This window comes from Tursiops truncatus, chromosome 10 (genome assembly GCF_011762595.2).
Source record: "Tursiops truncatus isolate mTurTru1 chromosome 10, mTurTru1.mat.Y, whole genome shotgun sequence".
Classification (NCBI taxonomy): Eukaryota; Metazoa; Chordata; class Mammalia; order Artiodactyla; family Delphinidae; genus Tursiops; species Tursiops truncatus.
Genome location: NC_047043.1, coordinates 86336493 through 86363096, shown reverse-complemented (window position 1 = coordinate 86363096; position 26604 = coordinate 86336493). Strand labels below are relative to the sequence as shown.

General features: G+C 38.8%; 1 pseudogene; it reads right to left on the bottom strand.

The window, feature by feature from the left end:
• Positions 1–2863: 2863 nt before the first annotated feature.
• On the bottom strand, positions 2864–26380 carry LOC101319214 (AN1-type zinc finger protein 6 pseudogene; annotated as a pseudogene).
• Between the last annotated feature and the right edge of the window lie 224 nt (positions 26381–26604).

The following is a 26604-nucleotide window of genomic DNA, read 5'->3' as shown; positions in this document are numbered from 1 at the left end:
TGTAATACTGATCCTGTTAAACAACATATCTTCACCCTCCATGTGCCAGGCTCTGAGTTAAGCACTGTACCTTTGCTAAATTCATCTTTACAACAGTCTTCTTAGTTAGGTACTATTTATCAAACCCATTCTACAGATGAGGAAACTAAGGGTCAGGAAGATTAAGGACATTGTACTAGGTCATTCTAGCAAGGACATAGTAAAACGGGAGTCTAACCCAGTTTCTGGCTGTAACCCCTGAGTCTGAGGCATGAAGAGGTTTTTAATCCCTTTCAAAATCAGATCCATTAGATTTAGAGATTCTGAATAAGCATCTCTAATGTCAATTTGTAGTATAATTTGTTCTGCCCTCTATTATTGATCATAATTCAAATTGGAGAACTGAACACCTGGAAAGACTTCTTTTGTCTATCATAAATTTTTATATTCTCTAATTCTTACATGGAAGGCTATCCAAGCTAAAATTGATCAAGCGTAAGTATTCTTTAAGTAAAAATTATAAAAATATCTCTCTGTTTTTTAAAAATAATTTTTAGGTTTTATGTTTAATTTTCTCCACACATTTTTTTTAAAAAATTGAAGATGGTTGATTTTCTTTTTTTTTAATTTTTTTTGTTTTTTTAATTTTCATTAATATTACCATTTACAATGAAAACCTAACAGTATAATTCAGTTAAATAAAGAAAAATGATTAGAATATTACAAGTTCTTATTTTTCAATTAAAATCACCCCTGTCGTTTCATGTTCTTATAACTCCATCTTTTTTTAAATTTAAAATTAATCTTCATTGGGTTCATTTTTTTCTGAAGTATTTTACCCTTTTTAAAAATGAAAATTGTGCCGATACTCATTATCATTTGGAATCACTTCAGTAAATATTGGAGGTAAAATCACCACAGCGGCTATTACAAATGTAGCAATTAGTAAGTTGTACCATTCTTTTGAAAGAAAATATGTAAACAGAGAGGACTATGGTTCATGGAAATGGTTAGGTGTTTCTGCTGTGATTTTTATTTGAACCCTGTGCCCTAATTTAACATGTCTTGCTTTACATGTAGGTGATAATTACCTCTTGAACTTGCATGTGGAATAAATGCCCTGATACAGAATTTAAGTTGTAAGCGAGGATGCTTCTGTTATTTGTCAGCATTCATTCTTATTCTTTACTCTTATTCTGCCTGCTGAAATTATCTTATAGCCTGATGATTCTACCTTGGTCATTAATACTGTGGGGAAGAGAAAGAATTATATCCTGTGTAATTGGATGTTACCTGGGAAAACTCAGGAAAAAACAGACACAAATGATAAGAACAACAAATTGAATTATTTTACCATCGGACAGTAAAATGGGACAGACTAATATAAATGACAATGCTAATGTAAAATGTCTATCGAGACTGGCTAATGAGGAAGTGAAGGGTCCATCCAGTGTGATTGGCGTATTGGCCTTTCCAAAGCATCCAGGCAAGAATGGCTGCCCTTCCAATACTAAATTTCAAGATCACGTATGGAAATGCTCATTGGGATCGTAAACTGTGGCACAGTAAGTACACGCATTGTGTGTAGCTCATATTTATCTGTTCAGTACCTAATTGTTGAGTGAAATCAGGGAATTACCATTTTGTCTTAACCCTCACCGATTTTGCTTGCTTAATTTTTCCTCCTGTGTGACCCCTGAAGATATTAAGATATGATGATTAGGAGACTAAGAGGTATTTTAGAATGTGTTTGAAATAATGATAAGCAGTAGATCATCTATGTTGGGAAAGTTGACCAAATTGGGATGAAACAGTATAGCATAGTGCTTAAGAGCATTTGTTCCCAGTCATAGATCTGGGTTGGAACCCTAGCCATGTCCCTAAATAACTGTGTGATCTTGGACAAGCAGGTTAATCTTTCTAAGACACAATGCTTACCTCTAAAAAGACACCAATGGAAGGAAGGACCTGCCTTGGAGGATTGTCATGGTAAGAGGACATGATCTAACCATAGAAAGCTTTTTATCATAGTTTGGCTAATGTGTACTCAATCAGAAAGTCTAATAAGTTAATAATAATATTATTATTGGGGTTTGTTTTGTTTTTACAAGGGAATATTATGGTTTTCCTTTTTATTTAATTAAAGAATGGCGGATAAACATAAATACAGCACGGTTACTCCAGATCACTTTTCATATTGTATACAAACAGACCAATGAACGTAATCTGAAAGAAAGCTGCAGTCAGCAATGAAATGCATAGAGCTTTTCCTTCCCTCGCTCAAAAAAGTTTAAAAACACACAAACTTAGAATCTCATCAGCACACACTCTCCTGTGACAAATGATTCAGACATCAATAGTGGGTGCAAAGAAACTATATGCTAACATATGTATAACCTTTGTTAATGAAAAGCAGAAGCAGCCATAATGATTAAGATACATTTGGTTACTGATAACTGGTTGTACCCTAAAGGGCATCATCAGAAGAGAAATTATGCTGCAGAGAAAACCTATATATACACACACAATGGAAAATAAACTGCAAGATTAACGCACGCATGTTTAAAACTGGAAAAATCACAGCCCTCCAAAAATTTCTCCACATTTGTTTTAAAAGCCCTCTGCACTCAACTAAAATTAAAATGATCTTAAAAGGATAATACTTGTAAAGTTTACTTAAGTCTTTTCAGCCACAGAGACTGCAATGTAAATAAATGTTCAGAGTCATTTTCAAAACAGAAACAAACATCTATTCTCCTGATAACATGCATGGTTAAAAGGTCTATGCAAGAAACATTGCTCTACATTCCCAATGACTAGGAAAAGAAACCTCGTCAATTTTTAGTTTGCAGATGGTCAAAGGATTTTGTATTCCAGCAGGAGTTCAAATCTGGATCTTTTCACCAACAACTACTGGATTTTCTTTTCTGATTTTCTCAGCATCAGCTTTGTAATTGTAAGAGCAATTGTGTACATCTGAGTAACGGTGTACACCACAGTAAACATTTCCACACCGGCATTCAAACCCCATAAGTCCCACTTTCTTCCTGCACATGAAACAGCGATTCTTTTTTTGTTTTGATTTTTCAAGAGACTTACTTTGCTCTTCAGATGACTGCTGTGCGGTTTCTGATCCTGAAGCTTGCAGGTCTTCTTTTGCAGGTATTGCTTTGTTCACAGATGTGCTGTCCACTTGGGAAGATGCTACAGATTCTGATAAGAGTGACTGATCTGATACAGGGCTTGGCTGCATAGACGAAGATGTAGAGTCTAATGCCAGCTGAGCTTCTGGGACACTGCCATCTGTGCCCTGAACTGGTAAAGACTCAGACTACTGACAGAAGGTGCAGGTGGGCTTATTCTACCATTACTACTATTCTGTCTCTGAAGATGTTCTTTATAACACACTGAACACATGCCATTTGTACGAGGGTTTCCATGAAATCCGCAGCCAGTGGAACAAAGTATAGGCACTTGGCTGTGGTTAGTTTCTTGAGCTATGTTCCTCCGTTGCGCACTCTGATGAAAGTATAGGGACTTTGGATTAGGGTTCCTACTGCACTGAGGATTCTTTGTAGTTCTTTCTCTGTAGAGCAGTCCCCACTTCCCTATGTCAGGTTGTCTTTCCTGCTGTTGCTTGGGCTGGCGGCGGCTCTCTCCGCCTGACGCGCTGCCCGCTGCCGCCGGTCGCCGCTGGTGAATGAGGACAGGTGAGGCCACCGAACTCCTGCTCGCTCAGGCCCGGCCGCCACCTCCAGCCCCTCTGCCTGCTGTTTATGAAACTTTTCTGGTTGGTTGTTCGGCCTGTGCCGCGACCGCGGGGGAGAGCTCCAGGAATGGCCGGCACCCGGCGCTGACCTGATTATTGGGTTTTAAATGCTCAATTATTCTTCAAGGGTTACTTGAAAATACACAGGATGACAATATTAAACCTCAAAGGGTAGTTCATTAATTCTTCCGGAGTTTCAGATACTGGTCTTGGGACAAGATGTCTCGTCTCCAGGAGGTTACATGCAAGTTATAAAGCAAAGGAAAGGACTACAGAGTAATTTGAGGATGAGAACGATATTGTAGAATATATGCTCAAGTAGTTGTGAGAACTAAGGTAATGTTTATAGAGCTTTTAGCAAAATACTGGGCACATGTCAGGCACTCAGCCTCTGCTGGTTGCAATCCTTATTCTCTCAAAACAAGATCCAAATGGCAGATAGCTCAAAATGTTGCCACAGTCAAAGCCAGTAATACTATTCAGAGAATGTTATTCAGAAAGATGTTAAATCTCAGACTAAAAGCTTCATTGCTTCTGCCTTAATCAATAAGGCCTATTCATGACCTCATACTTGTTCCTCACAAATTATGGTAATTAAGTTGAAAACTGGGTCCCTTGGCCTGGTAGAGCTCGTTTGGCTACAGAGAAGGTTCTAGATGTTAGACTGAAGAACATGAGGGGCTGAGAGTTTTTAGAGAGGCTTGGGAGAGGGGAATGTGTTGAGCAAAAGGAAATCATGGGACTGTCATACAGAGTGAAGTAAGTCAGAAAGAGAAAAACAAATACCGTATGCTAACACATATATATGGAATCAAAAAAAAAAAAAAGGTGCTGAAGAACCTAGGGGCAGGACAGGAATAAAGATGCAGATGTAGAGAATGGACTTGAGGACATGGGGAGGGGGAAGGGTAAGCTGGGATGAAGTGAGAGAGTGGCATGCACATATATACACTACCAAATGTAAAACAGATAGCTAGTGGGAAGCAGCCGCATAGCACAGGGAGATCAGCTCGGTGCTTTGTGACCACCTAGAGGGGTGGGAGGGAGGGAGATGCAAGAGGAAGGGGATATGGGGATATATGTATATGTATAGCTGATTGTTGTAAAGCAGAAACTAACACATCATTGTAAAGCAATTATACTCCAAGAAAGAAGAAAAGAAAAACGGAAATCATGGGAAGTGTCCAGAAGCCGCATTTTGAGAACGGTACTTAGTTTAGTGTTCTTACCTAGAGCGGGTTACCTTCATCTGCCAGGACCACTGCCCGTGAGTGACAAAGTCCTGCTGGCCCTGGAAGTGCCAAAGGAGATTTCTCTGCTACCATGTGAAAAAAAAAAGCTTTCTTACTTGCGAAATTAAGCACGTTTGTCTAAATTTGCAACACCTGACTAGGCCCTTTCTGTAGGAAAGAAAGCCATTCTCTCCTTGGGTTTTTCCGCTTCTATAAGAGGAGATGCTAAGGAATGCAGAATGGGGGGCAAAAAATTCTAGTTGCCTCCTGCCATAGCTCGGGAGGTTCATTATGTAGTAATGAAATGATCTCAGAGAGAAAACGATAAATCTAGGCCAAGATTTCAGTTTAAAGAAAAGGCAAGGGGTAGAGTAAGCGCTAGGTATATTTTCCAATGTAATGCTAATTGAAAACATTTCACTTGTGTTCAGGGACATTCACCTCTCACTGAAAGGTCGTTCAATACCTTCAAAGAGAGTTTTCTTTAAAACGGCACGTACCCATACTTCTAGCCAGAGACTTAAGTTCTTTGGATAGCTTTCAGCTGACAGCCTGTGTTGTTGAAAAGGCAGCTAGTGGCTACAGGTGTTGTGAAGGTAGATGAGCCCCAGCTGCTCAGGAGAGAAGTGGGGACGCGGAATGCTCCTAGGCAACCGGAAGGGACTTGGCAGCAGACGGTGGTTTGCCTGGTGGAAGAGCTTCCAGATCTAAGCAACAAGCCAGTGGAAGGAAATGATGCAAGCTGTGAGCTGAGCATCCAGGCTTGGCAGGTACACTTAAATTGTATTTTAGAAGGGATGGTAGAGGAGGATTTGGGGGAAGATGACGACGGTGTGCTTTGGAATCAGATAGCCTGTAATGCCTGAATCTGCCTCTCACTTGCTTGGGGCTTTTGAGCAAAGTGCCTGAGCGCTCTAAATCGCTTTCCTCACCCATAAAACGGAGGTGGGATATGCCTGCCTCTAGTGCGTGATAAATAAATGAAATAACACACAGAATGGGGTTATTGCGCTACGTGAGGAAGGAAGCCCTCACGGTTCCGAACTTAGAATCAGTTTCAGCTTTTCTCCCATCTCCAATATTGCAGGAATGAGAAGGCTAGCGCTAATTTTTCTTAATACTTGAAATTTCATTCTGTTTATCATTTTCTTTGACCGCATGTGTAGACTTGCTTATTGCTCAAGGTGAAAACTGACACAGAAAACGCCATATTGAAAGGAGACGCCCACTGTTTTTTCTTGGGCTTAAAAGCGAGGTCAAAAAGAGAAAGCCGGGCTTCCCTGGTGGCGCAGTGGTTGAGAGCCCGCCTGCCGATGCAGGGGACACGGGTTTGTGTCCCCAGTCTGGGAGGATCCCACATGCCGCGGAGCGGCTGGGCCTGTGAGCCATGGCCGCTGAGCCTGCGCGTCCGGAGCCTGTGCTCCGCAACGGGAGAGGCCACAGCAGTGAGAGGCCCGCGTACCGCAAAAAAATAAAGAAATAAAAAGAAAAAGCCTTTCCTTTACTGGTTCAGAACAATTTCCCCACATGGTCATATGTAAAGAATTTTAGGTTTCTGCATCCTGAAGTGTTCGATTTCAATTATTTTCCTTAAAACTAAATGGTATTTTCAAGAGAAAAAAAATTGCATCAAAAATATTGTTTTCTCCTCTTCTCAGATAGCATATTCCCATCTGAGTGTTTCAGTTGTTCTAAAGCCTTTCTATACAGATAATGGAAAAACTTGACTCTTAGATACCTTCACATTTTTATGAGTAAAACATGCATGACATCCTGGAATACCTTCGGGCTCATTCTTATTTATGACATGTTTTTGAGAATTTGAGTAAGACTCTAACATGAAAACAGAGTTTAATCATGACGTTGTGATTTTTAAGGCGAAAAGTACCTTAATTAAACATATTGATCTGGATTTTTTTTTTTCTTGGACAAATGTGAGATCACTTGTCACTTAATAAAAGAGGGGTCACTTTTCCAACAGCAGAAAACTCCCAGGAAGCTTTTCAGCCACTCAACCTGAGATAGAAAACCTCTGAGTGCTTTTCTATCAGCATCTACTACAGATTCTTTTCTTGACTCTTCCTTGAAAATCCTGTGTTTCCTAGGCTGAAATAGACCCTGTGCACAGCTGTTTGTGATTTATAGATGATCTTGGTGTTGAGAACTACCAGCAAGTCCCACAATTTTCTGTATTAAGACATCAGAGGTTACTCTCTAGATACTGCTGCCAATGCAGAGCATGGAGTATACATGGAAATAACTTATCCTGAGAATTATCTTTAAGTAAAGCTTCATAGAAGGCGGAGGAGTTTGTTTTCAGGTCTTCTTTCTGTATTAGAGGTTTTTAAACCAAAGTATCAGAATTGGGTTCCTGCCCAGCTGTCTTGAATCAGAGTCTTTGAGGCTAAGTCAAGGAATCCACAGATTTTTGTCTAATGAGCTGATTAAAATGAACCATCAGGTTTGGTATCCAATGTTCTAAAGTACAAATGAGTAAAAAATATCTGAGGCAAGACTAAAACATTTCTTAATAAGATGATGTGTAAAGTAAAATCAGACATCATGATTAAGATCTATGAAAGAATGAATCTGATTAACGCACAGCCTTTTGGCCTTAAGAATTTATAAACTGTGAGATTTACATCAAAATGCTTTCTTAGTAGTATAAGAAGGATGTTCACTGTTGTCTGTGAAAGAAAAACAAATGTTAACAACAATTTAAATGTCCACAGAAGGAGATAAATTAAATACGATATGATAAATAGATGCTGTGGACTAGCATGCAGTACTTAAAAAGAAATCTGCGAGTAAAAAATATACAAGACAGGTTGTTGCTTCATAACCTCCTCAGGAGCTTCCTGGGTGTAAAAGGAAACAGCCTCCCCGCTCCCGACCCCCAGTAAGCAGAGGGCAAGAGAGACCAAAGAAAAAGGCAGACCCTTCCAGATTGCTAGGTGGCAGGTTTAATAAGCAAGAGAGCTTACTTAGAAGAAGCGTTGTCTTGTGTGGCTGCAAGACGAGTAGATCTCCATACTCACCAGCCAAAGGTGAAATGTTTATATAGAGCCCCTAACTGGGTTTAGTAACATACCCAGTCCTATTTCGAGGCTGTTTCCTTGGTGCAGTTTCTAGGAGCAAAGAACGCAAGCTGAACACACATCCCAAGACAGTGGAGGTGGGATGGGAAGCCTCCAGTGGCCTGGGTCCAGCCTGTAGTTCAACTGGCGGTCGAGTCTTCTTGATGACCTCCTCCCACACAGGTTTTTGGGTGTTACAGGCAAATATAAGATGAAAAAATGAATGGTTCTAATTATGTGAAAATTTAAATGATAATTTTCATTGTTATACGTTCATGTATAAAACCATAGGTCTGGAAGAGAAGGCACTAAATCAGTAATAGTGGTTACTTACGGAATGAAGTGGCAGTATTGAGATTAGGAGTTGTGCTCAAAGATTTATTTAGCCTTATCCGTGCTATTTCTGTTAAAATATTCACCTTAAATAAAATAACGTATTGCATACTTTATAATTTGCTTAGGTATATATAAAAAACAAAGTGGCGTAACTCTTGTAAAGTTACGGCAAACAAGCAAGCCTCATGGGGTATAACTATAAAGCATCTTATTTTTGTCTTATCACCTTGTTTTATGTTTTTTCCCACTTTTATTGAGATATAATTGATGTATAGTACTGTGTAAGTTTAAGGTGTACAGCGTAACGGTTTGACTTACATATATCATGAAATGATGCCTGCACGTTTTGTTAACATTCATTATCTCATATAGATAAAAAACAAATAAAAAATATTTTTTTCTTACAGTGAGAACTCAGGATTTTCTCTCTTAACAACATTCATATACATCAAATGGCGTTGTTAACTGTTGCCATCATGTTGTATATTCCAACTCAGGAAGGCAGGCTGGACAGCTTGTCCTTCATATAGTTCTGTATGGGAAACGTGTTACCGAACTAAACTTGGGTCCATCTGCCCTCATGTGGTAAAGCTAATCTACTAACACAGGGCTGTGGTGGAGGAAAGTGCAGCGTTGATTACGGGCGCCATACAAGGAGTCCAGGCAGCTCATGCTCTAAAAACCCAGAAGCCGCAGCAGATTTCAGGGAAGCATTTTTAAAGGCAAAATGAGGGAGGGAAGTCACAGGTTATGTGGTCCGCTCTGCACAAGTCTCTGATTGGTTGATGGTGAGGTAACAAGGGTGGTGTCACAGGGGTTAACATTATCAATCCTCAGGCTCCACTCTGGGGGCTGTGTGCTCATGGTCATCAAGCAGTTAACTTCTTCCATTTGGTGGGGGCATTGGCATCTGAAAAACAACTCAGGGACTGTGCATCAGATGCAGTTATCTGGGTACTTCAGGGAGGAGCTAAAGATTCTGTGGTTGACATATGGCTGATTTACTATTTAAATTCTTACCAGTTCTCCTGGCCCAACTGCTGTTTTTGTCACTACATGTTCACACCCTTTCAATCATTAATTCTTTTTTTTTTATAATTTTAGCATCTTTATTGGAGTTTAATTGCTTTACAATGATGTGTTAGTTTCTGCTTTATAACAAAGTGAATCAGCTATACATATACATATATCCCCATATCTCCTCCCTCTTGCATCTCCCTCCCACACTCCCTATCCCACCCCTTTAGGTGGTCACAAAGCACCGAGCTGACCTCCCTGTGCTATGCGGCTGCTTCCCACTAGCTACTATTTTACATTTGGTAGTGTATATATGTCCATGCCACTCTCTTCGTCCCAGCTTACCCTTCCTACTCCCCGTGTCCTCAAGTCCATTCTGTACCTCTGCATCTTTATTCCTGTCCTGACCCTAGGTTCTTCAGAACCCTTTTTTTTTTTAGATTCCATATATATGTGTTAGCATACAGTATTTGTTTTTCTCTTTCTGACTTACTTCACTCTGTATGACAGACTCTAGGTCCATCCACCTCACTACAAATAATATTTCTTTTTATGGCTGAGTAATATTCCATTGTATATATTGCCACATCTTCTTTATCCATTCATCTGTTGATGGACACTTAGGTTGCTTCCATGTCCTAGCTATTGTAAATAGAGCTGCAGTGAACATTGTGGTACATGCTTCTTTTTGAATTATGGTTTTCTCAGGGTATATGCCCAGTAGTGGGATTGCTGGGTTGTATGGTAGTTCTATTTTTAGTTTTTTAAGGAACCTCCATACTGTTCTCCATAGTGGCTGTATCAATTTACATTCCCACCAACAGTGCAAGAGTATTCCCTTTTCTCCACACTCTCCAGCATTTATTGTTTGTAGATTTTTTGATGATGGCCGTTCTGACTGGTGTGAAGTGATACCTCATTGTAGTTTTGATTTGCATTTCTCTAATGATTAGTGATGTTGACCATCCTTTCATGTGTTTGTTGGCGATCTGTATATCTTCTTTGGAGAAATGTCTGTTTAGGCCTTTTGCCCATTTTTGGACTGGGTTTTTTGTTTTTTTGATATTGAGCTGCTTGTAAATTTTGGAAATTAATCCTTTGTCAGTTGCTTCATTTGCAAATATTTTCTCCCATTCTGAGGGTTGTCTTTTGGTCTTGTTTATGGTTTCCTTTGCTGTGTAAAAGCTTTTAAGTTTCATTAAGTCCCATTTGTTTATTTTTGTTTTCATTTCCATTTCTCTAGGAGGTGGGTCAAAAAGGATCTTGCTGTGATTTATGTCATAGCGTGTTCTGCCTATGTTTTTCTCTAAGAGTTTTATAGTGTCTGGCCTTACATTTAGGTCTTTAATCCATTTTGAGTTTATTTTTGTGTATGGTGTTAGGGAGCATTCTAGTTTCATTCTTTTACATGTAGTTGTCCAGTTTTCCCAGCACCAATTATTGAAGAGGCTGTCTTTTCTCCATTGTATATTCTTGCTTCCTTCATCAAAAATAAGGTGACCATATGTGCGTGGGTTTATCTCTGGGCTTTCTATCCTGTTCCATTGATCTATATTTCTGTTTTTGTGCCAGTACCATACTGTCTTGATTACTGTAGATTTGTAGTATAGTTTGAAGTCTGGGAGCCTGATTCCTCTAGCTCCATTTTTCTTTCTCAAGATTGCTTTTTAGTCATTAATTCTTCAGCCATGCTTTTGTGACTCAGGGGGCCTGGGAGACTACAGCTTTTCTACAAATAAGAGGCAAGCAGAGGACATAGTGGGAGGGCTCTGTCCTGGGAAGGCACCATAGGGTCCTACTCAGTCACACACATATCAATCCAGTGTGTCCTCAAAATACAGATGACACACAAAGTGATCTCCTTGAAGCCTCTCAAACTGAAATAAAGAGGAAGAAATCATTCTCTTCCCAATTCAGGGAAATGAGTGTTTGTAATAATAAGACCCAAAAGCCTCAACAAAAATCTTTTAATAACTTTGTATGGAGTGTATTCTATATAAATATTGCGTTATTATGTATACCTGAAACTTATATTGTAAGTCTTCTATCCTTCAGTAAAATTAAGTAATTAATTTTAAAAAATCTTTCTCTATTTCCTCACCCATAAATTTCTTACGCTTTTTTAGCATGAGTCAGGGGTTTGACTCATAAAACCTGTTTTGCCCCATGCTGGGCTTTTTAAATTATTAATTTAATTTTTTTTTTTTTTTTTGCGGTACACGGGCCTCTCACTGTTGTGGCCTCTCCCGTTGCGGAGCACAGGCTCCGGACGCGCAGGCTCAGTGGCCATGGCTCACGGGCCTAGCCGCTCCGTGGCATGTGATATCTTCCCGGACCGGGGCACAATCCTGTGTCCCCTGCATCGGCAGGCGGACTCTCAACCACTGCGCCACCAGGGAAGCCCCCTAATTTTTTTTTTTTTGAAGTACAGTTTGCAGGTCTCACTTGGGGGTTGAGCTCCACACTCAAAAATGTGGACTCTGGTGTCCTCAGGCCTCATCTCAGATTTCTGTTTCAGATTCAGTTACCATAGCGTTGTCTTCTCAGGGGTGGCCTGAGCGTGTTTTCTTTTATGGGCCCATAGGCATGGCAGTGGGTGAAATAACGCTAATCCATGCAAGAATCTTAAGGGACAAAATATCAGTACTTCGTTCTCCCCAGTCCTTAGAGCCAGCAAGTTGGACTTCAAATGTAGGTTTTCTTCAGTGATTCACATAGACAAATGCTTGAGGATATAAGTGGAAAGTTTACCTTTTCTAATCTTAAATCATTCTTGGAGCCAAATAAAACAGGACAAGGATGGGCTCAGAATTTGAATAATACAATAAAGCACAGGACTAATTTGCATATGTAGGTGAAGGACGGGGGCTACGAATGGAGGAGTTACTTAGGGAGAGATTGGGTGATTAATCAGAAGTGGTCAAAGGAGTTTCTGAAATGCTTGCTTGGGAGGAGGCCCTGAAGTCAAATTAAGGTTACTAGCTAGAGCCTGAGGGAAAGCTGTATTTCGTAAAATCTTGGTGTTGTATATATATCTTTCTGTTTCATTTTTCTTTTTTCTAAAGAATATATATAAAATATAATATAATTGTGTAATATGTATGGTGTATATAGATCATGTATACATTATAAAATAGGCATATTCTTTATATTCCTTAACTTTTTAAAAAATATTTATTTATTTGGTTGTTCTGGGTTTTAGTTGTGACAGGCAGGCTCCTTAGTTGTGGCTCCAGGGTTCCTTAGTTTCAGCTTGCCACCTCCTTAGTTGCAGCACATGGGCTCCTTAGTTGCGGCAGGTGGGCTCCTTAGTTGTGGCATGCATGTGGGATCTAGTTCACTGACCAGGGATCAAACCTGGGCCCCCTGCATTGGGAGCTCAATGTCCCATCCACTGAGCCACCAGGGAAGCCCCTATATTCCTTAACTTTTTAAACTTTAATCTCTAAAAATCTGGAATAATGTAAAACAAGCATACTTGAAAAAGAAAAGAGAATATTGAAAACTGAACATAGAAATTATAATGAAATTTAAACAAAGTTTTTAACTTTGGGAGTGTATAATAATTAGTGTTATATGAATGTCAAAGCAGAGAAATGTATTTGACTATAGGGTAAGAAAGGAAATAAACTGTAAAAGTCTTAAATAAAAATAAATATTCCAGGAATGGAAATGCTTTTGTCAGGTATCTGTGTTTACAATAATGTGTTTATACTCCTAGCAATGTTAATTTGAAAAGATGCTTTAAATTTGAGTTGTCAGTGTAAAAATATCACTTGGTTTACGAGACAATCGACTGTCAAATACATTGCATAGATATGCTGGATGTTTTATAGCTTTGTCGTCTAGACACTAATTTTATCCTTAAGAATTATTGGAAATCAAATTTAGATAGTTTTCCTGAAAAGGGTAAACTTGTCTATTTATTGTGAGAATAGAAAAGTTGCAACCATCTGTCAGGCAGTGGCACTTAGGAATTAACTTCAGACAATCAAAGATGAAGTTTTGCATGAGAGCATGCATTAATCTGACAGCTTTATGTCTAAAATAAATAACAATATGATATGATTTGGTGGAGTGGGATAGGTTTGTAAATAGTCAAACATTAAGAAACTAAATTTTCTTGTTTTACGGTCATATGGGTTTTTCTGTTTCCTTCTGAAAACTTTTTTCAGTTATGTATCTGTATACTAAGATGTGTATAATTAATTATTTATTTGATGAATTGTGCTTTCAGTGTTTCCCTACTGTCTCATAAAAGCATCTGACACTGATTGGTTTTGCACTGTTTCATTTACTCAGAAGTTAGGTATATAGTTAACTCTTGCAAAGTGTTCTATAAATACCATCTATTAAAGAAGTTATCACAGCATATTTTTATCATTGGTTTGCTGGTCTCTCCACTCAAAAGGCAGTAACTGAGTCTAGGGCAGGGAATGTGTTTTATCTGTCTTTGTATCTCTGGCATAGAGGCATTCTGCTTGGTAATTGGTAGACAATCAGTAAATCAAATAATTAATGAAATAAATTAATAAATGAGAGTTCTGGAGTCTTCTCTCCCATCTCGCAGTCAGATGTAGTCCTCTCATTCCTGTTGCTTCCTATGCCAGTCTCTAATAACTGACACTTCTGCATGAATCATGGGAAAAGACACGAAATGTCTTTTCTCTTAATTAAGTGAACATTCCACAGTCTCTCCACTCTCCAGCAAGAGACAGAAGTGAAACCAAGATTCATAAATGATTAAGCACAGCAGTAAAATCTGCAGTGTTTTTTTTTTCTGTAAGCCTAGCAGACGACTTGCTGAAATATTCTTATTTCTATGGCCTGTTGAGATAAGAGATTCAAGATTTCCTAATCTGCAAAATGAGAATAATGGTCATAGCATCTCAATAAAGTTGTTGAAATGATTAACATAGAATACACATAAAACATGGTGCATAGTCTGGTATTGTTAGGAGTGCACTAAATATCGATAGCTGTCATTTACTGAGACCTGACATTTTGATAGAGGAGTGCTTCAGATCAGGCTCCTGTTGAATGTGGGGACAGAAAGTCAGTAACGTAAACAAAATCATTCTGTTCTTAAGCTGTGTTGTGCTTTTTCAGCATAAACAAAGGGTTTTTGAAATTTTATTACTATAATATTTTCCCTCCCTTGTCTCTACATTTAATCTCCATTTATAATTACGACATTTTCAAGAAATCCCTAATAAGGACTTGAGGCTTTAATTATAAGGCATCTAGTGTTGTGTGCATGTGCTTTACATCTATTGTCATTATTTTATCCTTGGATCTGCAGAACTTTCATCTGTAACGTGTGTCTCATTCAGTAATTAATGTCTGATTATCTATTGTAAACAAAAAATCAATCAGTCTAAGAAATGGAAAATTTTATTTGAGCAAAATTTGAGGATTATAACCCCGGAAGAGCATCTCAGAAAGCTCTGAGAACTGTTCCACCAGTTAGAAACCAAGGCACAGTTATGTAAGATTTTTTGAGGTAGAGGGCTGTACATCAAATGATGTATTGACAGTTTACATAATCCAGATCTAAGTGTCAACCTGGTGGGTCACATGACCCCTTACAAGACCAAGAAGGAATGTTATCTCTTTAAGGAGTTGTCTTGATGCTGGAAGAACATTGTTCTTTATGGGTGACAAGGTATTCCTGCTGATGGGGGAGGTTTGGTTGACGCATAAGGCAGATACACAGTGCACAGTAAGGGGGAGAGAGGAGGCCAAAGGGCAGAGAAGAATTTATGTTTAAATTTTTCTTGTCTTGCCATAAAATAGAAATTTTATTTCACACTATTCTGAGTGGGTCTTCATCCTAGGCACTGGGATATAGCAGTTAGCAAGGAAAGCAATAGGGTCCATAAAATAGAAATGTTATTTCACACTATTCTGAGTGGGCCTTCATCCTAGGCACTGGGATATAGCAGTTAGCAAGAAAAGCAATACCTGTGTTCTCATTGAGCCTCCATTTCGTAAGCAGTAATAGGCATTAGACAAGTGATCCAAAAATGAACTGAATAGCTACAGACTGTGAAGAAAATAAAGTGAGAGAACTTATAATGGCACTGGTAGGAAAGGGGGCCTTACAGAATGAGAAGTTAGGGGAAGGAGGAGATTTCAGCCAAGAGCTAAAGGATGAGAGTTTTCTCTCCGTAAAAGGAGTTCAGACTGTTGTCGAACCCAAGTTTATGTGCCCGGTTACAGTGCGGCCAAAGAAAGCAAAATGTCGGAGTTTGAAGGGAAACGGTTTATTGCAAAGGCCAAGCAAGAAGAAAGGGCAGCTCATGCTCAAAAAGGCCAAACTTCCCTATGGTTTGGGGGGAAAAGTTTTTATAGGCAAAATTTAGGGGGAGGACTGCAAGGCATGTGACCTTCCTGACTCGGTGGTGGGGAGGTAACAGGGTGGTGTTCCAGGAATCTAGTCATCGGCCTTCTGGTTCCACGCAGTCTAGGGTCCAGTGATTTTGCTCAGCCTGAAGTTACCAACCTCCACCTGGGTGGGGCGGGGGCCTTAATTCCTACAGAAGAGCTCATAGATCTGTACCAGATTGTGTGTATCCCTTGAGGAGGAGCGAGGACCCTGCTTTATCCCTGCATTATTATTTCTTGACTGCTTCTCCTTTGCTTCTGTATTCCCGCCTTTCCCGAATTTGTGTCTGAATCTGCCCTTTGGCACTCAGGGGTGGTTTAGGAGGCTGAAGTCTTTTTCCTACAGATAAGAAACAGGGGACGTGGAGACGCTTTTGTACCCAGGAGGACCCCACAGTACCCTGCTTGGTTTCAATCCCCCATTTTCTTTTATATCTCTCAATCTGGAGGGGAAAAGGTGTTGGACAAGAAAGGGAATAATGTTTTGGCTAGACAGGTTTATCATAAACTGGGCAGAGGCACTCGGTTTTAGGGGGACTTGGTTTCACAAATATTATCTTTCCAAACAGAAATCATTAAGTCAGAGGCTTTGAGGCAAGAACAGAGTCTGGAGAAGAGAAAATGGTATCAGATGAAGTGGAAAACATCTTGTTGACTTCTAGGTCATGATAAGAAAGTTGGATTTCATAGGCAGTAAAATGGGAAGCAATTTAATGTGTAAGCAGAAGAGTGGCATGATCTAAATAGTTTTTTAAAAAAATCAAACTGGCCACTGTGCATTAAATGGATTACAGTGAGGAGGCCAGTTTGGAGGTTAGTGTGATTGTGACAATGAGAACGTCTGGTGCGTGGGCTGGAGTAGCAAAAGGAACGGTGATTGTAGAAGAATGGGAACACTTGTGAGATTCTGGGGGCAAGATCAATATTAGTAGTAGTGGATTCAATAGGGGAGGATATGGGAAACTAGAAATAAAGGATGACTTCTTACTTTGTTTTTGTTTTGCTTTTGCTTGATCACCCAAAGTAAAACTCATAGGCCGTCTCATTTTAGATCTTTAAAAAAGTCTCTGCAGGAGAATACGTGAGGATATTTTTCTTTTAATGTGTACTAGGTCCTCGCATTTATACCACCTGTTGTAAGTGTTGTTTTCTCTTTAGGTAGATTGTAGGTCATTGTCAACAAAAATCAAGAAATCCGTCCTACCCTTATGCCAAGTTCATACTTTTGGTCTGAAGTTTATTTTTATCAAATTAACACACCTGCAAAGCTTAACTTTGTAAATCGAGTTTATTTTGAAAGGTAGTGTTGAATTATTTTCCAAATAAAGCAGCTTAAAAAAATGCAGATGTGGTCCTGTATGCACAGTGCTCTGAGTATGGTAGGATTTTTTTTTTTAGCATACTAATGTTTATTTGGAGATGTATAAAAAATATGCAGTCCTACAAAACTTTAAAGATTTTTCAGATCCCTGCTAAGTTTTTTTTAGACCCTTTTTTTCTAGAAAACAATAGGTTCGATCAAATTTATCCTAATATTTCAATAACTAAGATACCACTCAGAAATATTTTAGACATTTGAAATCACAGAATGAGTAAAATGGGAGGAAGAGCTTTATATGCCTAAGACTGTCTCCGTCTATAGGGGAGTTGGTTCTCCAATTTTTAGCAAAAAGTCTGCACTGGCAAATTGTCGAACCACCATTAATATAAAAAATTTGGTCAATCCTTGACATCTTTAATGCATACTTGATAAGAAATATATCCATAACATTGATATTTTAGCAATAGTTTTATCTGATGGTGTATAGAAAGGAGGCCAAGGTTATATTGTACTACATTCAGTTTTAACTTTACTGAATACCACAAAATTTCCCCAGCCAGCATTACAATAGAAGTCAGCTTGTTGCCCTTTTACTTCTGTATAACACAATATCAAAAACATTTTATCTGCCAATATGTGATTCTGGTGACCTTTGACATTTTTGAGCATATATTCTCATGCATCATCAGAGGTTTCATGCCAAACCAATAACACACTTCTCTGTTGTTTTCAAATGCCTCCTATATCATAAGGTTAATGATCAATAAAATGCACTGACATGGTTCTTTTTGCTGCCATACCTCATTATTTCTCTTTTCACTCAATCTCCACATGCTTTTAATAGTTCCTGAGTAGCTTTTGTTTTTTCATTTAATAAAGAGTAACAATGTGCCATTTTCTCTTTATAAAATAACAGTCTCTCTGATGGGATTCTATCCGGGGGAACCAGTTGTATTCAAGATGCCTTTCATTTGACCTAGGACAGTGTTTAACTCATCATTTGACAGCTGTGTGCCTTTAAAAATTAAAAGTCTGTGTGAGATCTCCAATTTGTATGAGTTTGCACGAGGTTATAGAATTCACGTAAATGCTGTCTGGCTTAGGGGACTAGGAACTAGCGTTGGATCCTAAAAAGTGATCTAAAACAAGCCTCAGCGAGCAGGACCATTAGGTGAAATCTGGCCCACAGCTTGTTTTTGTAAATAAAGTTTTACTGGAACACATCCATTCCTGTGCGTTTACTTATTGCCTCTGGAGGCTTTCATACTACAATGGCAGAGTTGAGAAGTTGCAGCAAAGACCACGTGGCCCTCAAAGTTGAAAATATCATCTGGCCCTTTACAGAAAAAAAAGATTGCTGATTCCTGATCTAAATAAAATTAAGCCTGTTTCTTTTGGAAGCTACGCAAACCAGAAGGTTAAGTTTTGATTTCAAACCTGAAGATAACATCACACATATTACAAATAGGGATTCACTTGGCCAAATTCTTCCTTTTTTATTTTTACCATACACTAGGAAGGTTTTCAGAAATTATGGTAGGTCATTTAAACAGTAGCTTCAGGTGTTTCTGAAGTTAATAACTAAGGGCTTTCCAAAATCTGAGCACATAAAATAAATCTTATATAATATTTAAAATGTATATAACTTGGTGTTTTTGAGGATACATCCTGTACTTTGAGTTTATTAATATTTACAATCATAGATCACTTAATTGTTGAAATATAACTAGTGTCTATCTCTTTTTTTAAAAAAAGAAAGCAACGTTTATTTGAATTTTAACTCATTTGCTCAACAGAATTTGACCACCTTTTGTAAGCTAGTGCCACTCTAGGTGCTGGGAAACACATCCAGTGAACAAAGCAAAAAAAAAAAAAAAATCCTGCCTTTGTGGAGTTTACACTCTTGCGAGATTTTATGACAGGAAGTACAGTGATTAAGCCTAATATTGCTTTTGTTCTGTTAAAAATCCCGAGACTTGGCTACATCAGAGTATTTTTTTCTTGGTGTTCTAGTAAAAGAGCATTGTGTTGATTAGAGAAATACCTTGATCCCAAATAATGGATCCCCCTTTGTTTAAGATATTGATATTTAACCTTTATTCATCTCAGACACTTTAAGGATCTTTTGAGAGCAGTGGTCCTTTCCTCAGGAGGGAACAATCCATTTAGTCCTTTAAATCATAATTTTACACATAGTTTCCAAAAGCACAAGGACCGTCTCTAGTCCATCCACAGAGCTAAAAGCTATTAACCTAGACCAGCTCTTAGATAAGTTAATAGGATTAAGGATAATGTGCTATTAGATATTTATAGAACTATTTTAAATATATAAATCTATTATACATTTTATTCATTCAGTGATTGATTTACTCCACACGTTTTACTAAATACTAATGTTCTTAGGTGCCAGACACTGTGCCAGGCAACACTATTATTCTCAAAACATTTTTTTTATATGATTGGTTTTATGACACAACCTGTATGTTAAGGAATCAGTGGAGCATCATGACTGAACCAACTTTTTTTTTTTTTTTCTGGCTGCGTTTGGTCTTTGTTGCTGCACTCAGGCTTTCTCTAGTTGTGGCGAGTAGGGCCTACTACTGTTCCTTGCGGTGTGTGGGCTTCTCATTGCGGTGGCTTCTCTTGTTGTGGAGCACAGGCTCTAGGCATGCGGGCTTCAGTAGTTGTGGCTCGCGGGCTCTAGAGCACAGGCTCAGTAGCTGTGGCTCATGGGCTTAGGTGCTCTGTGGCATGTGGGATCTTCCCGGACCAGGGCTCGAACCTGTGTCCCCTGCGTTGGCAGGTGGATTCTTAACCACTGTGCCACCAGGGAAGTCCCTGAGCCAAATTTTATATAAAGTTTACAAGCAAACATTTGTGCATTTACTAAGCATCACCCCTTCTAGTTTCTATCAGGACTTAACTAAACAAGAGGAAATTTGCTTCTTATATTTATCAGGACTGAAACAAGAGGATTTGGCTGTGTAATTGTTAGAAACCTATATTTCATACAAAATAAGTAGAAATAAAAATAAACTGTGGGGTTACTTTTGTTGCATTCCAATGTGTTTCCTTTGTGGAGTGCAAGATTATACGTAAGACGAAAAGAAGCAGCTTCATTCACTGAATTCCAAAAGACAAGTCGTTGAACCCCTTGTATGTCTGCCAAGTATCTGTAATAATTTGAAACGCCGTATTAAATATTACATATTTTAATTAACATAGTTTAATTTTTCCAAGTGGCATTGGTAAGTTTTAATGTAATAAGCATTACCAACTTTAGATCAGGTCTTGTGAGAGCAGGTGACACCAGAATTATAAGTAGAGAGTTGTCTGCTATCAAATTATGCATTGATTTAAAATCAACACACTCAAGGATCTTATGGTTACAAATGAGATTTTAGTCCCAGAACAGCCTCTTTGTGACTTAATCTTTACGTACATGTATTATTCTTATCCATGATTAAGTACTATAGGAAATGCAAAACTTTCCTTTTGAGGTTACTAACTTCTTGCAACTGTAGTCCAGAGAGATTGTCACTTACCAAGTGATAGAGTTTTTTAGTATAGAAACTAGCATAGAATGCAAGTCTCCGTGTGAGCCTGTCAGTAAACCATTATCGCTTAAAATATAGAAAGAAAATTATTGAGCTTCAATAAAAAGAAGATCCATTAACAAGGGGAAGATTAAGATATGTTAAATTTCTTCTTTAAATTTAGTTATGAGATAATCCATGTCATCTATAATAGTTTTTCCCCAGATGAATTTTAGCAAGGCATATCATTGAACTCTAAAGTTTAACTAACTGAATGGATAATGAAAAACTTACCCTATGGTTCCATTTCTAGTAATATATGAGCAGATAAGGATCTAGCACCAATCTTTCTTCTGAAAACACTAAACAAAATGGAAAAGAAAAGAGATGCATATGTAGTCTAACAAGAAAGTAAAGAAATTCGGGCTTCCCTGGTGGCACAGTGGTTGAGAGTCCGCCTGCCGATGCAGGGGACATGGGTTCGTGCCCTGGTCCGCAAAGATCCCCCATGCCGCGGAGCGGCTGGGCCCGTGAGCCATGGCCGCTGAGCCTGCACATCTGGAGCCTGTGCTCCGCAACGGGAGAGGCCACAACAGTGAGAGGCCCGCGTACCACAAAAACAAAAAAAAAAAAAAAAAGAAAGTAAAGAATTTAGAGCAATAGCTAAATGAAGGCAAGAGCCTGAGAATAATTGGAACACTGCAGCCCGCTTTCACCTTGAGGGCACGTGGGAATCTCAGTTTTACTGAGTACCATTTCTTGGTATTTCACAGGACTGGGGAAGGTGCTACTATGGAAGAAAAAAAATCCTAAGGCTGCGCCAAAGTGAGAAAACCAAAGCAGGGATCCTCTTTTCTTATAGCTGGAGCTCAAAAGTGCTATACTCTCCATCTAAAGGTGAATTAGAAGGAACTGTGAATTCACATGAAAATCGGGAAATTGCCTATAACCAGAAGCTGATATTTGAACAAGTCTGCGACATAAGTTCATACTATGTGGTCAGTCCCAAAACACTTCAAGCCAGAAATTTAGATATGTGTTTCTCATGTAGGAGTACATTTAAGACCTGTGGCAGGACCAGATGACAAAATCCTCCCAGGAGGTACCCACCTGCGTCTCATGGCTCAAAGAAGTTTCGTACGTAAGTTTACAAACGAAATGAGCAGAAAGCAGTTAAAAATCGATAAACACATAGGAAATAAGGCACCATGAGTGAAAGCCGGAAGAAGTAAGAGAAACAACAATTAAACTCACCTTTCTTATAAAGTGTGTCAGTTTTCATCTTGGGATAAAAGTCATAACTCATTACCTTAGAAAACGCTTGATTATCTTATAGCCATAAACATTTCTTCACTCTTTTTTCCTTAGAATATGCAATGCTACTGTATACTGGTAAGGTAGTATTTATTGTAACATACTTAAGGAAGGTTGGGAATGGTGCCACATCAGAGAGGCTACCATTCCTGGGAGACGACTATTCTTTCTTGTTAGGGAAGAAGTAAAAAGGCTAAAAACATGGGCTCAAAATCAGACTAAGTTCTTTTACCCTGTAATATGTTTGCTCAAGGTCCCAACTAGCAGTGTATTTAAATTTGAACCTTTACGCTGTTCATTTGCAAAATAGTCTTACAGTATCCATATTCCCAATACCCATAATGAGTTGCCGTGGGAATTGAGACAAAACATGTAAACGTTGTATCCCAGTTCAGCATATTAATTCGTTGGTTCTTGTTAGCTGTATTACCTGTTCCTCCTTTTCCTGGGCCACTCCCATGAGACAGAATAACTTGCTCTCCTGTACCCTACAGAGGAGAAGGATCGCCTGTTCCCACCTTTATCAGGTTTAAGGCTCCTCAGTTTCCAGGTGGGTGAATCGGGCCTTTAATCCGTGCCTTTGGGTCTGTGTTACATAATTACTCACTAGGTCTCAGGAAAATCTGAGGACTCATCTGAGACTCACCTGTCAGCTAGCAGTATAGTTTCACTGACTCGAGTAATCAGATATCAGAGCTTTTCAAGTGCTTCCTCATGACCCTCCCATAAAAGGGATTCAGCGGCACCTGCTCAGTGTCTGTGGCATTTTGGTTTCTGCATTCTCTGACAATGCGAACCCCGCTTTCATGGCCTTTGAAGTATTTACGTATTTGCTCACTCTCTGTGTGTGTAACCAAGGTAGAATTGCCACCATCACCTGCTAAAACCCCACCACCTCTCCTTTCCCTGTCCACGTCCCTGTGCCTCGTACCGAGCACTGTGCCCCCAAACACCACCTCACTGCATTCGCCCCCTGCGCAGATGCCTTCGTCACCCAGAATAGGCCCAGCCAAGCCGCTTTCCCGTGTGGATGACAGCTTCACTCTGCTCGGGTTCAGACACCCCTGTGATAGACCATCTTCCACATGGATGCCCTCTGAACCCCTCCTGGGCTGTAACTCCCCACAGTAGGTAGCCCTCCCTACCCTGCTAGGACTCCGACACACTAGGCCAGGCTTCCTCCTCCAGCCCATCCCAGACTTGCTAATGAAGACCCCACCTTAACTCTGATATCTGATCTCTGGTCACCCTTGTACCTCCCGTCCCCTGAACCCCTCCTGGACACTTAACCTTGCTCACTTCCGTCTAATGACTTTAGGCCCGAATTGTCTGAGGAGGGAATACCATGCTAAATTTAGTCATAAGGAAAGTTAGGCTTATCAGCTCCTCTTGGGAACAAAATAAAAGGGCCTTGGTATCTTGAATTCTAGAATATACCATCTTCTACTTGCTGAAGTCTCCCAAGTATTGTCCGAGTGTTGAAGTCTCCTTTGTCTCTGAGGATGTTAGTATAAGACAGAATTTACAAAAGTGAATGCAAGATAATACACAGAGTTCATTTCCACAAATACATGTATATACCGCTCTCAAAGAATCCCAGATTTTTGAAAATTAATTTACATTTCCATGATGTATACAATTTCTTATTAGAAAGAACTGCAGGATAGAATTACAAGGTTGACTTAACAGGAACTGATATTTGAGATTTGCTAGCGGATTTATCTGAGAAATGGTTTATCTCATAACACTTTTCACTTTGTCAAAAAGATTATGTGAATAATAAACACCTTGCTCACCATGTCCCTAGAATAAGCTTTTGAAGATGAAGCTCTTTAGAACTTAACTGGACAGTATTCTCCTGGGTGCTATAAGGAAGGACTTTTAAGACATTTCAATATGCTTGTTTTGGGACATAAAGATCATGACTGAGTGAAGGAGGGTGACTCCCAAGAAGAAGCTGAAATCACTGTGTGTCAGGTAAAATGAACAATGCCCTTTAGACATATTTCTGGTGTTTTACATAATACAGAAAAAGTCAAACCATTCTTAACATGTCCTCCTAAGGTAAGAAGCAAATATAAGTAAAAATACTGTCTTCTCCCTCTCCCAACTTCTTCTGAGAGCAACATTTTAAACTCGGCTATATTTCTATGAAATTTTCATTTGTAGCTAAGGCTGTTCAGTCCAGATATAGGAACTGTCAATATCCAGGATTTTCATGAATTACACACTTCTTCTCCTGGGTAGAAGAGAAACCATTTGCAAACCCTGTTCATTACATTACATAATTCCACATGAAATACCTAGAATAATTCTCTTTTTATTACTCAGAGCTCATTAAGGAAGACAGGTGCATTAAAACAATACACATACAGTGAGTGGTATGGTTTTCACCTTAAAATAAGTAAACACCTACTTGAAACCTTTTATACCATTGGTTTGGCATCCCCATTGGCTCACAAATATAAGTTAGGCTCTTAATCAGTTTCACTCACGTACAAAAAGACCCCAAAAAAACTCTATTTGAATATTTCCTGACTTTTTTTGGAAACATAATTCCAGTGTTTTAATGTAAGTTTTCAGCAGCTTTGCTATATTTTATTTTGGCTCAAAAGAAGACGGAGATTTTTCACATTCTCATATAAATATGATATCATAAGAAACAGTCCATAGGATTTATTAGAACTTCATAGGTGATACCTTTTCTAAATAATTTACAGTTGAAAAATGAACTGAATATCTGGGAGAACTGATCATTTTTAAAGACATTTCACTGCAAGTAGACAAGTGGCTATAATTCTCAGTAGTTGCATTTAGTCTGAGAAGATGATTCTGTCTTTGGAGACTCAGCTACATATGTCTCGAAACGCCAAAGATCATGCATGAAAGCTTTTTTGAGGGTGGTCTTTCAGATATTGGTAGTTAATTCAAATCTTTAATTTCATTGAGACATAGGATGCCATGAATATTGTGAAATCTTACACAGATAAGAGTAATTCAGAAAATATCACGTTTTGTTGTCAAGAGCTCAGGTGGGAGATCAGGTACCCTAAGATTCAAGTCTTAGAAATGCTACTTACCAGCTGGATGACACTTGGGCTTTTGACTTGAGCATAAACTAACCTTCAACTTGTTTGACTGTAATTAACAAACAAACAGTATATTTATATGTTTATACTATAAAAGTAATATATATATCTATTTATAAACACAGGTAGATAAATATAGCCTGGACATAAACATAGATATAGATACATAAATATAGATATATGTTGCCTCTTAAAAGTGGTTAAGTTGTAATGCACTGTAAAGAATTTACCATAATGGGTAGAAAATATAAAGCAATTTCTCAGAGTGTAGGTCTTATAAGTGATGAGGCAGAAGGCAGCGTGAGTTTGCCCAATCAGGGGTTAAAATAGAAGGAAAATGATCCTCTGTGTTAAAGAAACATGTTTTACTAACCATGGCCAATTTAGCAATTTATATTAAGATACTCTTTTTCAAATGTGACTTTGGTATGAAGCTGTACTGTCCTTCAGTGGAGGGAGAGAATATCTCCCAGGCTGGCACAGGGAAAAGCAAGGTGTATATACAAGTTGAAAAGATGTAGTGATTTTCTTTGTATAGTATGGATACCTTTTGGTGCCGAGGTAATATTCTGAGAATTTTGCTTATTGCTTCACGCTAAAAGGAAAGGTAGATTTCATAGATAGAACTCACTGGCTCTGCTGATGACATCTGAGCACATTGGTGCAGGAATTGTTACAGAGCTGATTGTTGCTAGAATCAATACTATTTATCATAGGGTTTAATCCCATAGAAATCATTAACTAGGGTGCCAAGCAACTGGAGTGAAAAAGTAAAATATATAAAGAAGTCTCCAGAGAAAGAGAGAGCTACTGTTTGCTTTGATTATTGATCCCTTTGAGCTTAACCTCCTCATCCAGCCTCCAGTCAGTCATCTGAGCAGAGCCAAATGGAAATCGTTTATGTTTATTTCTTTTGGTTTCAAGATGTAAACCAAGTCAACCATACAGTCAAGTTTGCTGTTATGTGGGCACTCATGGATTGGAACCGGAAAACCATTAAAAAAATAAAGAAAGCAGTTCCTAGGCTAGCTCAAAGTCCTTCTCTGGGGATTCATGATCTCTTTGGTTCTGCCTCCCAGGCCTCTGAAACCAAAGCCTAAACTCTCCCCTATGCCGTACTGCTTCTACAGATGTTAATGACCAACGTGATTAAGTTTAATTTTTCTGAACGCCAGACTTCAATAGTGAGATGCACATACCTGTGCTCTCTCCTTGTGCATGCTGGTAGGCATCGAGAAAAGCTGAACTCTTGATCTCCCCAGTCTCTGAACGTGGAGGAAGAGCCACCACCACTCCTATCCTTATAACACCCTCTACTTCCATCCCACGTATTCACTTCACCACCAAATAATCTTGATTATTTTACTTTCCGAATGTATATCAAATCTGTCTGTGTTTTTCCACGTTCACTACCATTATTTTATGTCAAGCCACCATCATGTCAGGCATGAAGTATTAATAACTACAAGGGTTGGTTGTTTCCCCCTGTTTTTCTTCTCCAATCTGGTCTCCACACTGTGGCCCAAGAGATTTCTTTAAAAATGGAA